General features: G+C 45.0%; 1 protein-coding gene across 1 annotated transcript in view; it reads right to left on the bottom strand.

The window, feature by feature from the left end:
- The window catches only part of HCFC1R1 (host cell factor C1 regulator 1), a 50,878-nt gene extending 33,946 nt beyond the window's left edge, over window positions 1-16,932 (bottom strand). The window contains exon 1 of the mRNA XM_078652897.1: window positions 16,754-16,932. The gene's annotated coding sequence lies outside the window, so the exon portion shown is untranslated. The remainder of the gene's footprint in view (window positions 1-16,753) is intronic.
- Between the last annotated feature and the right edge of the window lie 340 nt (window positions 16,933-17,272).

Genomic DNA, 17,272 nt, shown 5'->3' with positions numbered 1-17,272 from the left:
CATTAAGTCTTATGCTTCATCAATGAGACACACAACAGTATCAATCCAAAGGGTTCCGCCTTAGACACCCAAATCTAAGGACCTCAAAGATCTGGGGTAACCATAATATGGACCATTATTCATTAAATAATCAATTAACAGGTGCCATTGTGTTTCAAAGTATGTTCTTTATCTACAAGGAGCCATGTCAATGTTTCCATAGCTAATAGAGCCCACAATTTACTGACCCAATCCTGTGTGGAGGTTATCATCTGGGTTTTCCATCGTAACGCTAGCAACTGCTTCGCTGCTAGTAGCAGGTTGGTTAGGATCCTCTAATCTACTTTGGTCCTTGGCGGCATGCTCATCAGCTTAAGGCCCAGGATTATAGTGGCTGGGTCAGGAAGCGATGAGTCCCCACACCCCCTTACTGGGACTCAGGATTTCTTTCCAGAATGTTATCAGACTAGGGCAAGTCCACCACATGAGCAAATAACCCACATGTGATGGCCACACCCCCTCCAATATAACCCCTCCGATGTTTTAAACATTTGTTTCAGCTTCATACGTGTGATGTACCGGAGTGTCATGACCTTGTACATTGTTTGCCTATTCTGCACTTTTTTAAAGTGAAGAGAAGTCATCCCATATCCTCTCCCAGGACTCCCTGGGAATGCGACGGCCTAGAATCTTTGTCCACTGTCTCATGTAGGGCCAAACCTGGTCAGGAGTGGGTTTAGCAAGAAGATCATAGATAAGGCCCTTAGGATCACAGTTACCAGGTAATAGCTGCCACTTTACCGAAACCGATAGCAGCCGAGAGGCTGGTGATTCATTAATTGGGTGTAGTACCAAATGGCGAAGTTGTAGGTATCTCTTGCCCTCTATTTCCTGTAGGTGAAATTCCTGTTTGGACTTCAAAAGCACTTTAACACTTTCAACCCTGAATAGGTCCAGAAGCATCCTGCATCCCACTTTGTCCCAGTGCGCAAATTCCCCTTTAAGTGTCCCTGGGGAAAACTCTGCATTACCGAACACAAGTGTAAATGGGGATTGAAAAGTCATTAGCCCATCAACCCTGGTACGTCTATCCTTTATGGTGAAGAGTCTTAAGAATTTCAGAGAATTAGCATACCTCCGGTGTTGGGTGTTGGGGAGCCAGGGGACTGCCCAAGGAGCCCTTCCAATGACAGATGCATCCATATGCACCCAGTGGAGCTCAGTCTCATATAGGGACCTTTCGAAGAAAACATGTAGCTGGGCCACCTGATAGTATTTGCAAAGGTCTGATAGTCAAGGCCACCAGATCACCTAGGGGATCTCTTAAGAGTCTTTGAGACCTGCGCATTCTTCTAGGTCCAGATAAAGCTTTCTATGGCTTGTTGCAGAAGGTGTCCCTCTGCGGAAAGGTGATAGGCAGTGCTTGAAATAGATAAAGTAGGCAAGGTAGCATGTTCTGCTTTATGACACTCTGTTGAGCCAGGAGACATAGAGCCGCTGCCATCAGTCTAGGTCAGTTTGGATGGCGTTAAGGTCGCAGGTATAGTTGGCTGTGTATAACAGGCAGTGCCGTGATATAAGATACACTCCTGGTTATTTCACTTTTTTCGCTGGTGCTCGCTCAAACAGAGCCAAGAAAGTCTGCTTACTCTTCGTATTAAGCAAGAGCCCCATTTCAACATCTTCGATTTGACCAGGTCCCCTTGAAGCCGGACACAGTACTGAATGTTCCCAGTAGCTCGGCACCTTGGAAATTGATTGTAGAGTGTCCATGAGAGACAGGAGGATATGGTCTGCAAATAAGTGTATGACATATTCCTCAGCTAAGGTAATTTCCTGTATTCCAGGGTGTCCCCTTAAGGTAGCTACGAGAGACTTGACTGCTAGTACAAACAAAAACAGCAAGAGCGGGTAGCCCTGTCTGGTCCCTCGAAGGAGAGGGATCTCCTCCGATCTCTCAACATTAACTTTGACCCGAGCTTTTGGTGTCTGATACCTATCGCTCAGCCAAGTCAACATGCGGTGAGTCGAAGCCCACCGCCTGCATTATCTTAGTGAGAAAGGGCCAATCGACTCCATCAAACGTCTTTTCGGCATCAAGTGAAAGCATTGGCATTGAGATCCCCCGATAGTTAGCCTTTTTGTTTGAATGTAGTACCCTCCTAATGTCTGCCGCCTGCCTATGCGTCCCAAACCCAGATTGGTCTGGGTCGATTTAATATGGTAAGTGCGGTAAGCTTTGTTTCACAAGGATCTTTGTGAAAATTATAATATCCAAGTTTAACAGCGCTATGGGTCTAAAAGCCCCACAGTCCTCTGCTGCTTTTCTGGGCTTCAGGATCAGCATGATGTTTGCTGCAGCCATTGAGGGCAAGAACATCCATGAGGAGAAGAAGGAATTGAACAAATGTGGGATCAATCTAAGTTTGCAAACGTTGTATACACTATTTAGGAGGCCATCTGGTGCCAGTGATTTATTTGGATGCAAGTCTGAAACAGCTTTTGCAACCTACGCCAATAACTCTATGTGGTCGCTACTGGCCTTTGAGAACCTAGGGACGTTAGCTAGTGCTATAAAGTTCTCTAATTTCTCCAGGGACATTAAGTCTCACAGATAAAGCGAGTAGCAGCATTCCTGGTATGCCCGCTATTCGTCACGATTATCTTCCAGGATCTCGCCTTCGCTTCCTCGCAAGGTAGGTATTTTCCAGGAGATTGCCTGTACCCAAAACAGACGTTCTAATAAAGAGTCTGTCTTATTGGCTTATTTATAAAACATTCAGCGCATTCCTAGTAATGCTTGCTCTGATTTTTCCATCTCCCAAAGATTTAATTGGCCCTTAATGATGACCATGTCTCACAAATCTCTAAGAGAGCCTGATTTCCTATGGAAGAGTCTGAGCAATCTCAGCTTCCAGAGTAGCTCTATGCCTTACCTTATTTGTCGCTAGCGCACTTTCTCTGCAATGCATCATCACCTAAGCACAGCCTTAAAAGGCATCCCATAAAGTGTTGGACCTAACGCACCTTGTACCATTTTCCTGAAAGTACTTCATCATCGTCGTATTGAGTTCTTGCCTGGAAACCCTGTCTTTCAGTAAGGATTTATTGAATCTCCAGACTGGGGGGTGAGGGGGACTAGTCCAATGTGCACCGTCTCAGAGAACCATTGCATGGTCAGTTATTGCTATTCCACAGAGATAAATGGACTATGTGGCTTCCCTTCTATCCTGTGTTCCCCACACTTGTTCTAAACTAGCGTAAGATCTGTGTGTATGGGAGAAAAATACATAGTCCTTTTCATCCGGGTACGCAGTGCATCGGAGGTCCACCCTTCAGACCCTGAAGCAGCTCCACAGACATGGAGCCCTCCAGGAGCTAATTCAGGGATGTTTATCTAATGTTCCATCAGGGACCAGGTTAAAACACCCAACCCAGAACAAGATCCCAGGTTCCCATTCACCAACTGCACTCAGATTAAAAAAGAAAGAGGTTGAAATTCTGCTTTGGGGTATACACATCGAGTAAGTTGTATAGCTTTCCCCTGTGGAGGCCTTCCAAATATATACACCTCCCCTCCTCTTTATTCTTAAGCACTACTGTTAAATCATAGCAGAACCCCTTAAGTAATGTGATCATCAACCCTTTTTTATTATTCACACAGGCAAAGAATCATGAGGGGATAATTTATGTTGTATAAGATAGGTGTTCGCAGCCTCAAATGCGTTTGTTAGAAACAGACAATGTCGAGTTGATTTTCTCGGTTCTCTCTCCACACCTTGTGGTGCTTGATTGGGGAATTAAGGCTGTTAACATTCCAAACCATCTACTAAAGTATAGAATAAGTTGCAAGGACTGGGTCTACCATATAGTCTGTTCAAGGAGTAGTCCCCTCCACTTACCCACTGATAACATGACACATAGTGGTCTTATGCAAAGTTTGAACAAAACGTTCCTCCCCGCAACCCATCATGCAAACACCTCTCCCTCTACAGCCTTCCCCACCTCCCAACCTGGCAATTCCTGTGAAAAATTCACCCTGTCAGGAACAGAACTGATACATCCCTTGCGCCGGGATGAGTTACGCTGTAACCCACTAACCCCCTTTGACTCGCACCAACCCCACCCCCCACCCCATTTTACAAAAAAGTTGTCTTACCAGTTGAGAGGCTAACCAGCCCTCCAATGTATCTCAGTCCCCAGCCTACCCCGATTAGGAACTGTCATTAGGACCACTTCAATGAGAGCACAGGGCATGACTAGACCATCAGGCCCTTTGAAATGATGAGTATGAGACAAGGAATGTGGAGAATGCCCCCCATTCATTCATGGACTCTCGAATCAGTCAGCAAGGTCTACCCATCCGCAGATCTTCCATATAAGCTTCCTACAAGGGTATTCCGTCAGACTTTCACCAGGTTGCTTGCAATGTGATCGTCTAGGAGTGGTAACTTTCTCCCATTGCTCCCCTGGTTGCTCCTTTTGTCCCTTCCCTTCCTTCACAGGAGTCTCTGAGCATTCTTGGGAGGGTCCCAGGATCTCCTGTGCTTCCTCTGGGGTTTGTATTGTATGAGATCTGTTGTTCAACTGGAACCACAGGTTGAAAGGTAAGGCCGATCGGCTGGTCTGTCGCCTGTGCAACGTCACCGCTACTGGTGTCAAGGTGCACCGTTGATTCAACGTGGCCAGGGAAAGGTAATTGTATGTTTCCAAACTGTATTACCTGATAATATTGGTCACTTTTCCTTGCCACTCATGATTCTATCTTTCAGTTGTGAGGAGACCACTTTGGCAATAATACCCTGTGGCCTGGTGCTGTGAGTCGGCTAGGGCGCTCCAACTCTATGCACTCGCATAATCTGCATCCCACCAGCATCTGAGTCCCGCAGGACGGAGGCAGATAGGTCCTTGCAAAACTGCACCACCTGGTCACCTTCCTCATGCTCCGCCACGTGGCGTATATGGATGTTATCACATTGTGACCTGCTTTCATGGGCCGTACATTTCTGCCACAAGTTTCTCACTCTCTACTTTACTATACGCACCCGGCAGTTTCTCTCATTCTTGGCTCATTGCCATGTTATCGTCCACGTTGATCACCACTCTTGCTCACAATGTATTAATTTAGTTACTGACCTCCGAGAGGTCCACGGCCAACTCAGGTTTCAAAGCCTGTGTTGGAATGGGTAAACACGATGTCAATGCACGTCATGAAAAGTGCAGGCCTGACGACGGGAATATCAGTAAATGGAATGTGAACGTATGCCACAGCTTGTGCCCTCACAATGCCAGACTATGTATACCATAACTTGTGCCCACGCAGAAGCGCTGACAATGGCAATAGTGATAACCAATGTATGTAATAATCCAGGCTCACAGGATAATATTATTGTTGCCAATATTAATGTACAAGATGACCACCGTATGTGCAATGCTGATAATGTCGATAAATATGATATCAGTGACTGACATATTATTTTTAGGAATTCCGATGAACTCACAGCATTGCTATCTGATTCACCCAAGGTGACTTCTCCATCAACCCGGAGTCAGAGGTATGTGGTCAGGCAGCTCCTGCGACCCATGCCCACGCCTATTGAGTAACAGGTCACAGGTGGGGTCCCCAATACCCAAAGATAAACACGCACCCAGGGAAAATCCTGATCGATTACACAGATCAAACACAAGGAGATGATGGATGGAGCGCTGACACTTTTCAGACACTCACCCCTAGTCACAGATCTGGGTTGAATCCATCTTCATTCGCCATTTCAGTTCAGACCCAGCTGTATGCAAATCAGTCTTGACCCTGTGCCTCATGGGAACAGTCCAGCCCGAACTGTCAAGCCAGGCCTCCCTGAACCAGAAAAAGCATCCTGGGACAGGTTTCAGGATAACAACCCTCTTCAGCCAGGCTAGCTTGAATCCAGTGGCAAAGTGAGCAAGGGACCCACATCTGGGAATACCCTGCCAACTTAGGGCAAATAAAGCAAACACAATGAGATGATGGACGGAGCCCTGAAACTGTTCAGACACTCCACAGCTAACCTTATATTATCCATAATACCATACTTCACGCTAGCCTTAAATACCAAAATAAAACTTAAAATGCACCTAAGACCTCTACCTAACCATGCACTTGCTCAGGATTTTTTTCTCAACTTTTTTTGAATATTCTACTTTTTTCAAAATGTAATTTTCCGCTTGTTTTGCTCTACCCCTTTAATTGTATTGTTTTTACTGCAAACCAACAAGATAGGCTAGGAGTGAAGCACAACGTAGGTCTCTGTAAAAACATAGTACACAAAAAAAGGATACGCTACCCAGCTACCTGGCAGAAAAATAAATACACATTGAAAAACACACAAAATTATGCAAGTACTTCCAGAAAACGATGCACAGATTGGTACTAAGAATTCTAGAATACCAAATACTTATAGAATATGCAACAGTTGTTTTCACTGACCACGTCTACTACCTCATTATACATCTAATTCTCTTTCTCCCTCTGCACCTTGCCCTCAGCTATCTTATCCATGCTTCTCTATCTTCCTCCTATTCATTGCTTTTATTCTTTCTCCATTATCTTTTCCCATTAACTTCTTTTCACTCCTCACCCTGCCAGTTTTGACCTATTCGAACTGTGTTGCTGTGTCCCATCTTCTCCCCTTCAATCATTCTTCAATGTTTTCATCCTTTCCTTTTTACCTTCTTCACTACACTCCATCCTGTCTCCACTGAACTGTGCTCTTATCCCATTCTTTTATCTCACTCATCTATTTCTCCACACTTTTGTCTGCTTTCCAGATTCTTGCTTTCCGATTTCATGTTCCTCAAACCACCTGCATCCTCATGCATCAGTTTCCCTCAATGCACTTTTATCTTTCGACCTTCATGTCTCCCCATTTTTCCACATGGTCCTCCCCATAACCTCTACTCAGCATTTTATCTATCTAGTTTACTGCTCCATTCTTTCCAATCCAATGGCCACGGGAGTTATGCAGCAAAGAATGTGAAAAGGAAAGATTATGTGGCAAAGAAAAGAAAATTATGTGATATAATAATTACTGGACTACAGCCATCAGAAACTAAAAGGTGACCAGTTAACCTCTGGAAAGTATATGATACTATGCTGCACAATGTGTGACTTCTTTTTAATTAACCTTTGATATGTTTGAGCTAGAACTTTTTTTTAATTGAAATCTGCCAAAAATGCATCATATGTTGTATTATGGGGTAATCGAGTAAATCCATCATTGTGCAGAAAACACTGCAATATTGCATTGTCCTTACTTCATTACCCTCCTCTAGTTAATACTTTTATTTTGCTCAACCATCTTGTTAAGCTGTGTACTGTAACTCAGTTGGTTCCAAGCAACTGAACAACAACCTTACTAGCATAAACAGTATTTGCTGACACCACTCGTAGGAATGAAGAGTTGTACGGTTTGTTTCCTGAAAAGGGAAGGAGGAGGAACCAACGGCCAATGTGAGCAAAATCTAGACATACTAAATGCCTACTTTGTACTCTGCACATTAAATAGCTTAGTCAATTTACACTGAATTGGCAGGGGGAAATATGTCTGACTCCCAAAGGTACAAATCGCAGCACGGCATCATCAGAACATCTACAGGCCTTCATCATTCACCAACAGTCAACATTAGGCAGAACAGAGCATGTAAGCAATAAATAAGAGCGTAATAATTTCCCATAAGCAACAAGCACTCACCACAACACATTGGACATTGTACTTTAAGCCCTGCCAACACAGTTTAGATACAGCATATAGCTGGGGAATATTAAGCTGACAACACAAACAGAAATAAACAAACCACTCACTCTTACAGGACACACGTGGGTGTGCAAAACTGCCAGGATATGACTTCTAACTGGAACAGTGCACACAATTAAAATCCAAAAAACACATTAGAAAAAGCTAAGCATGCACATAAAGTATAGTTCAGATATACCTTATAGTTGGTTAATAATAGTATCAACCATAAAAGTAAATACTCAAACCTGTCTTCTCATTCATCTCATACACACAACTCATGTGTAGGAGGCTAGCTTAGTATATGGTGCACACTTACTTAAGAGAAGCACCCTGTACTAATCCAGACAACCCTTGTGGTGATTTTAGAGGTCTAGGACAACCATAGAAAGTGGTAGCTGTGGAGAGCTGCCTTCAGGCTTAGTCCAGAAAGAGTGTAAAGAAGCTTATTTTACCAGTACTAATCATATAGTGTAGGTTAAGTGAAAAAGAACCATACAGTGTAGTTATAAAAATATGCATTTATTATAAACACTCACTAACACATTGCAGAATCTCCTACCCGGAGATATAATCACAATACACAAATACTTTAGTAACACTTAAGTAGCACAAATACATGGTGGTCGCCAGGGGTAGACTAAACCATACACCAATAAAGTGGAATGCGAACATCGAACTAAGTCAAGACTGGACCCAGAAGACGTAGAAGAGCTGGGGACCCAAGGAACCACCCAAGAACTCCACAGAGGCTGAATGCAGAGTGGGAACACTACAACGTGCTCAATACAAGTCAATGGGTAAGTCGCGTTGCAGTTTTAAAGAAGAAGGACCCTTCCGAGAGGATCCTGAAGAAACCCCGTGGAAGATAGAAGGTTGGAGAGTCACTCCACCCATGGATATCCCAGGAACCAGGATACCTACACCAGGGAAGCCAGGTGAATAGGTGCGAAGTTACGTCGGAAACCGCCATAGACCACAATGGGGAATTTCAGTAAAGACGCCGCTGGGGAAGAAAGTGAAAGAGTCCGGTGGAACGCAAAGGTGAATTCAGGATGAGAAGTACATGCAAGCAGAAGGGACAGTCTATACCACTCAGGAGTGATCAGGAGGTACGGAAAAGTCAAATGCCCACCGATGTCAGAAGATGCAGGAGAGTTAAGGTGACCTTGGCACTGCAGCTGTGCAGACCAGGCACGCTGTGAAAAACCAGGACAATTCACGAGCTGTCCAACATCGGATGTCCAGGAAGGGGCACCAACAAGCCCTGGCAACGGCAACACCCAGTTCAGGCATTTACACTCCAACACACCTTAACAGATACTTTTGATGGAACGTTTGATGATGCCTCCTGGGCGGAAACCTGAACTTATCTTTATTTTCCGGGGTGCCCGAGCAACCCTGGCCAGTGGAGCTATCTCTTGCAGCTAAAGTGGACTTTGGCTCGTGTTCACCCCTTGAACGGCACCTACCCAGCCGGACATCGGACATTGTTCTCCTCGCCTCCCCGTTGTGTTTACTATTTGAATTCCTTATCCCTGTTCCCATTCTCCCCTCATGTGTACGTGTTAATAAGTAACTGATGTAACTATGTAACAATGTTCTGATGCAATGTCCTATCTCATGTAAAGCGCTCTGATACCTTCGGGTCGAGCCAGCGCTATATAAAACTTTTCAAATAAATGAATAAATAAATAAAACAAACGTAGCAGACGAAAAAGGTGCAATGTAAGAACCAGCAAGGGACTCCTCACAAGCAGTAAAGTCAGAGTAGGCCCCGACCAAACAAGGTGAGCCTACGGAAGTCAAAGAAGAATGTCAGGAGGACCGACATGCCGAAGGCACAGGATTCGCAAGAGGACCTCGACCAGCTCACAAATGATGCAGGTTCACGGTGCAGAGGATGCGATGAGGACAAATATCTTGGTTGCAAGAGATGCTGGAGTTTCTTGGAGTCAACAAGCCTTGATAACGGCAAGTCGGAACAGTGCACAGGGGTACTGCTCCAGCAGTTACGACAAGGGATACTGGCTTCAAACTTGCTGTAAAGACTGTGTAGGCCTTGAAAGAGTTGCAGAACCACAACCTGTGTTGCTTAACCTTTCAGAGTCCGTGGGAGCTCAGAAACAGCAGACCGGTCAGCTTCATTGCAGTGCCTGCAGATGCAAGGGAGCGACTACAGTCCAGGGGAAATTTCTTCGGGTGTCTTGGATGGCCACAGGCCTTGTGAAAAACCGGTATGGAGCACAGGCATAGATAATGCAGAAGACTTGCAGGACGACAAGACTAGGAGGAGTCTTCCCAGTTCCAGTCTCAGTTCACAAAGCGAAGTCCAAAGTGCCCATACAGTTGAAGATGAAGTGGTTTTGGAACTGAATTTTGTCCCACGACAAATCTAAGGAACCACCCTCAGGTAAGCCCTTAAGTACCCTAAGGAAAGGGTTGGGTTTATTCAGGGGTCCCTCACACAGGAGGGGCTGGACAGTGGGGAGGATACTCTTAATGTCTTTTGTCCAGTTTTGCGCAGGGGCAGGAGCCAACAGCTCCCTGAACTAGTTCCAACTAAAGTATAAAAGGAGGGCATCAAATGTACCCTTCAAAGCAGTCTAGTGGCGCTGTCAAGAGCCCCACCCTGTCCCAATACACTAATTCCTGTCTTGGAGGTGGTTACACCTCACTGTGACAGAAACCTATTGTCCTGCCTTCTCCTGCTCGAGCTTGGCGCAGCAGCAGGAGGGCAGAATCATGTCTCTGGTCAGCAGCAGCCAGAGTTTGCTGTCAGGGTTTGGAAGACTGGTAACAGAAGCACTGAGGCCCTCCTGGAGGGGTCCCACAGTGCATGGAATGATACCTTCAACACCGTTCACAGTGTATGATTCCAACATGTTTGATACCAAACACAACAGGGTTCGTTACAGCCAGTTTAGAGTTAGCCATTGTGTAATGATTCATGGCCACTTTACATATCGAAATGGCGGATGATGCTCTTACAACCCAGGAGAACGGCCCCTGTGGATTGTAGGGGTGTCCTGCTGATGCAGGGGTACCCGCACACTTATAAGCGAGCAGCCTGCCTTCAGAATTGAAAGGCCTGCCTTAGGGGTGACTTATAGGTTGAAGTGTAATGACCTCAGATATTAGGAAACGTATATCTGCCGTAAGAGATGGTAGATCCAGCTTACACAGGCTGAAATAGCAGGCCTGTGGTCACAATTTGAGTGGATCTCCCAGGGGTGTCAATACATGGTTCAAACCATGGGGGAACCCTGGTGTAACTATGCCCTGGGTACTCTAGTACCATATACTAGAGACTTATAGGGTACACCAGTAGCCAATCTGGGGTGTATGTAAGTACTCACCATGTCCAATTCAGGGAAGAAGCACAGAGACTGGGGTCCTGATTACCAGGATCCCAGTCAAACTAGTTAAAAAAATACTGACTCCAGGCAAAAAGTGGGGGTAACCTTGGCAGAAGGATCCTACCTTCCTACATCATGCCAGGAAATGTTCATACTAATCCTTCAGCTGACATGCAGCGTAAATTGGTAAAGACCTCCGGCATCACTAAATGTGCATAAGCACTTGAAGGCTTGAGTCAGAAGTCTAGCTCCGGCTTACATCAGGGTCCATTCAGGCCCTAGAACTCAAATCGAGCAGAGCATGGGCCCTCCCTGATAAAAAATACATAAAAAAGCAGCAACCATTCATCCACTCCAATCTACAACCTCGTCTTTCTACTGCAGCCGGCTGTACCTTACAAGCTTTTTTTTCAAGTTAACGATACTGGTAATGCTAAGTAAAAGGAAGGAGGTGATTGTGCCGTGTGGCTAGAGCTGCCAACTTCTGCACTCGGGAAAGATGTTTAAATACTGGCCTCGGCTCAACACCTTGTGATTCTGGGAAAATCAAACTTTCTCCCTGTGCCTTAAAAATAAAAGAACATTTATAGCATCCTCTCCTCAGCACAGGCAAGAATTTGTGTCTGCATTGGGGACATGCCATTTTTATGTAACATAGCAAACTGCTACTGTCTGCAATAGGGGGCCCAATTGACAATATGGCTTCATATAAGAAAAAATTCACAAACAATGCATTAGAAAGACCAAGACACACAACCACCTAGATCGTTTGGAAGGGCACAACAGACGACCTGGGTGGTAGAGGCAGAGTTTAGAACTCTTTTGACGAAATAGAGGAATGCTACGGATTGCCCTTGGGACTGTGACGAGAGAGACAATGGATGGTGACATCGCCTTACCAGACCTACATATGGATTACTGGTTGGGCTGCCTGTTGGTGGTTAACGGCTGGTTCTATGAAGAACAAAGGGATCCAGCCTTGATGGCTGACAGTAGGGCATGAGAGCTGCACGGCTATACACCGTGGCTCTATGGTACGGGGAGACTGACAACCCTCCCTGGACCGGGAGACGTGCGACACAAAGGTTGCGCTGGGCGGGCAGACTGATGCTTGAGACACCGCTGTGGGACTCAACTGTGTTGGCAGAGCTAAGTGGGGTGTTGCTACCGTTAATATGACACGGTTGGCAGCTCGAAGGTGGGAGACATAGGGGGGCTAACGTTCACAGACCTACAGAGTCAATGTGACACCCCAGTGGGACAATTTCTAGGCTACCTACAAGTCAAGTTTATACTAACATGACGGATTACCCAGTGTCAGGATTTAAAAAACAAGAACCCACTGGAATAGCAGGTGTTGGGAGCTACACTAGATAAAGACGCAATATCTCAGCAGTACTCCACAGTTCTCACCAATAGTCAGGCCAGTGACAGAAGCTATGACATAAATGGGAGGGAGACTTCGGCAGATTAGAGGATGATGAATAGGGGCAGCTTGTAGATATTCTGGAGAGGTCACCTCTCGGGGTGTACGGTTGATACATCAAACTGCTGCAACGGGCATATTTCATAAGCAGAGGCTCCACAACATGGGTGTGATTGACTTGGATCATTGCCTGAGGGAATGCGGACAATGCAGCGCACTGCTACACGTGCTCTGGAAATGCAGTTGAGCGTAGGCCTTTGGACGGGTGTACAACACAGACTCTCAGAGGCAGTGAGACCCCATGGAGCTTATGAAACACATGTCAGAGAATAATCCACAACCTTCAAACCAACAACCCGCATCAATGTGGTTTGGAAACAACACCCCTTCCCCCAGACACCCACACAAACATACACACATACCAAAGGCCAAAATTATACTAGATGAAGCACAAACTTAAACTGATATGTGCACAAAGTGCTAAGGTCAAATAACCAGCAAATTATACGCTACACAAATACATGTTAAGTTTGCCCACCATCCTCACACTGCCCACTCCATCAATATCGAGCTTTTAAGCGTCACTGAACTACAATCCCCCTAATCCAGTTGTAAATTCAAACTACAAGTGACGCACCGCAAATAAACCTCATCTAAATGACCTGGAAATCATAATAGCTCAGCCACTCTAATTGCTTTACTATTTCTTTCTCACCTTAACTTCTCCAAGCCAATGTCCCTCCTTTTCGATTGCACCTGGTCTCCTCTACTGAGCTGCAAAATCACTTGAGTGAAGTTTAGAGCCCACTATGCTTATTAGCTTACAACTAATTGTGTTCTGGAACTAACAGTTTCGAGTTTAACATTATAAACATATTGTTCAAAGCCAAGCATACTACATACCAATCACCATTAAAGTGAAAGCACGGTATGGGGCTACTCTTCCCCCCCGCCCCCCAACAAAAAAAACAAACACAAACGTTCCAGAGCGCGTCTGCTATTATTAAATCAGACCACACTGGCAAGTAATATAAAGAAGCACAGCCACTATGGTTAAAGCGGACTGGCCGCAATTACTAAAAAGAATATATATAAATGCGGGAGAAATGCTGCGTTGTAGGAAAGCACAACAGGGTGGAATCATTTAAGGGAGGGAAATCATTTAAGAAAAAAGTGCTCAGATAGTGTAGATAAAACAGGCTGTTTAACAACACTAGTAAAAAGTCCAGTCCTCATAGGAGGTTACAAATGCAGGCAAGGCGGTACTAAGGAGGGACCACTAAGCCTATTCATGAATCAAAAGCAAAGATTTTGAAAGGACAGTAACAGGAGGCAATTGAAAAGATTGCTTGGACGTTCAAGTCCATACCTGAATACAGCATGCTTCACAGATCAGGGCATTAGCTGCCCAAGCTTGACCTAAAAAGGAACTGTGCTGATGTTTCAGAATATATCAGTATTAGTACAAATAAAGCCATGTATTTAGCAATACTGAAGTGTGGTGGAAACAAATATTTGAATATGATCAATACATTACGTGATGACATTTGCACACATTATCGTTTGTGTGCAGTAAAACTGTATTTGGGTGCAAATATAATGGTCATTTCAATTGAAAATGTGTTGTCTGTAATAGCATTTCTCTACCACACCATGCATACTTCACACAACGCCACTCCACTCCATGCCCCTCCACTCCACACCGATTACCCCACTCCACTCTACCCCATTCCAATCTACATCATCCAACGCACGTAACCCACTCCACTCTCCCCTAGAATCTATCCAGTTCCTCTCCACTCTAATCTACCCCACTCCACCACAATCTACCACACTCCAATCCACCCAATTTACCCTACTCCAATCTACCTCACTCAACCCCATTCTATTCCCCTCCAATCTAACCCACACGACGCTCCAATCTAACCCACACAACGCTCCAATCTAACCTACACGACACTCCAATCTAACCTACACGACACTCCAATCTAACCTACACGACACTCCAATCTAACCTACACAACACTCCAATCTAACCTACACAACACTCCAATCTATCCAACTCCTCCCCACCCCACTCAATCCAACACCAATCCACCTAATCTACCCCACTCCACTCTACCCTAATCTATCACACTCTATTCCACTCTACCCCATTTAACCTACTTCACTCTAATCTTCTACAAGCCACCCAAATCTACTGCACTCCACCCCACTCCAGTCTACCACACCCCACACTACCCTACTTCAATGCATCCCACCCAAACTACCCTAACCTACCCCACTCCATTCCACCCTACAATAAGCCACCCAATGTACCCCACTCCAATGTGCCATAATGCACCCCAATATATTTCCCTCCCCTCTACACCAATATATCCCACTCAACCCCAATCTACCCTACCCTTATGCACCCTACTCCAATCTACCCCACTCTAATCTACACCAATCTACTCCGCTCTACCCCACTCCATCCCAATCTATTACACTCAACCCCAATCTACTCCAATTCAATCTACCCCACTGCAATATACCATGCTAATCTACCCAATTACCCCACTCCAATCTACCACAATCTAACCCACTCTACTCTACCCCAATCTACCCCACTCCATTCCACCCCCACTCAATGGTAGTAACTTTTAGCCATGCTGAACACCAACCACAATGGTGTTCAATGATACGATACTGGTGGTGGATAATAGGAAACCCAGCGTTCAAGGGTTTATCCCAAATATATTGAGTTAAGGTAAGAGAATCTGGTACATTGCAAAGAGGTAGGGAAAAACCACCAAATCCCCAAGTTTGTGATCAAAGGCCACTCAACCGTAGATGCAAATCCTCTGCACACGTTTAAACATTTACATACGAGTGTTCATGAACATATCACAGTACGTATTTGTTGTGTATCTCAAGATGATTTATTTGAGTCTTTCTGTGAGCGAAGTCCATTCTGCACTTCACTTAGTTCTGTTTCTTGGCCTGGTGTTCAACATAGCTCAAAAAAACTTGCCAAAACCATTAGCTCTCGCATAGGCGAGACCTATTGGCTCTGCCAATTCTGGTTTACATTGCTGCTGGCAATCCTGCACTTAAGTGATCATGGCTGGGTGATTGGCGTTTTCTGCAAGATTTACCTCCTTGGAGACGGACAGTGGAAGATCTAACCTGCAGAGGGTGCGGTAAAACATCCGAAACATTGCTACACGTGGTTTGCCTTTGCCCAGCCTTTAACCTCCAACGCAGGTGCAAACTAAAACCCGAATGGAATAGGTTGGGCGCCCGAACCTGCAGGCAAGCCATCATTGTGGCTCTGAACCCTGAAAACACTGACTTGAATATCAGACTCACAAAGTTCATCCAGCAAGCTTATCGTAATTTTAACTTAAAGAGGTCCTGCTAAATCCTCCCTCTTATTTCCTTTTTCTTTTTTATTACTTAATGACCCTTACGATACATCCCAAATTTCTAGGGGGGTGAAACGAAAAGAATATGAGTAGTACCCCTAGGAGAATTGGGTCGTTTTTTAGTTGTTTGATATCCAACTCAGTGAGAGTAAAGAAAATGGGGTGAAGTTCCCAGTATATTAGATTTTAACTTTTGTACTATTTTTTTTTTTTTCTCTTTTCTTCTGGTTTTTATCCTTTATAAAAATAATTTTTTTTATGGACCTAGGAGGCTGAGGATGCGGAAGACCCCTATTTTTATCATGCCTGGCTAATTGACTGTCTTGTTGTTTTTATTTTTAATAAGTTGTATACAACGTGAACTATGTAATCCTCTTTTAAAGATATCTGTGTTATATCTAAATAAAGAATTTCTACTACTGATCATGGCTGGTAACAGAGGGTGGCCACTAATGCAATCTTGCCTGATAAATAATAATGCCGTCCTGCTGTTTAATTAACATATTTAGCTCTTATTAATTAAAAGGTTGGAGATCCCTGCTCTATAACCAGTCATTCTCCACATTTCTCCCTCTCCTTCCATATTCCTCTCTTGGTCCTGAGCTCCCACTCATCGCTGGCAGACTAGCATTGTCTACAGCTCATATCCTACAGACAAAACACCCATCCTCCCGTCCCTCGCTCCTGCCTGAATCTCTCCTCGATGTTTTGATATCTCAGTTATCTCGCCGGTTATTCTTTCTCATTCACTCTCCTACTCCTTTTCTTGCCCCCACCCTCCTCTCCATCCTCAACAGTCCGCGCTCTCACCTGGCATAACACGATACCCCGCCAGGCAGGTAGCCCTGAAGTTCTTCGCTTTCTGACACGGAGAGCAACACAAATCCGGTCCGAAGCTCCGATGGGCACAGGCCTATAGCAAGCGCGCATGCGCCAGTGGGTGCGAACTACACAGTCCTGCTGTACTCGCGCAGGCAGCGTGCCGTTGTGTCACTCACTGCGCATGCGCGACACGTTAACCCCCCCCTAGACTGCGCGTGCACTCGTCATTGGGCTCTTTAAATGCCAAAACTACACTTCCCGACATGCAAGTTCTGAAACAAACGCGCAAAAAAGCCGGTACATAAAAACGAACAGGCATAAAAGAAAGACTACAGTAGCAAAATTGAATGCAATTTCCAGAACTTGACTATTTTGCATAGTGGGTAGAGTAATCATGGCTGCCCTTTGCTCCGATAGCGCCTTGGGCGTAAACAAACCTGGAGCCTGATTCTATGGCAGGACGGAGGCGAGGATTATGCATATCCTTCTTCACTTTATTATGCATAG

The sequence above is a fragment of the Lissotriton helveticus genome, chromosome 7 (assembly GCF_964261635.1).
Source record: "Lissotriton helveticus chromosome 7, aLisHel1.1, whole genome shotgun sequence".
In the NCBI taxonomy this organism is placed as follows: domain Eukaryota; kingdom Metazoa; phylum Chordata; class Amphibia; order Caudata; family Salamandridae; genus Lissotriton; species Lissotriton helveticus.
The sequence above is the reverse complement of the archived record's forward strand: the minus strand, read 5'-3'. Positions and strand labels throughout refer to the sequence as shown.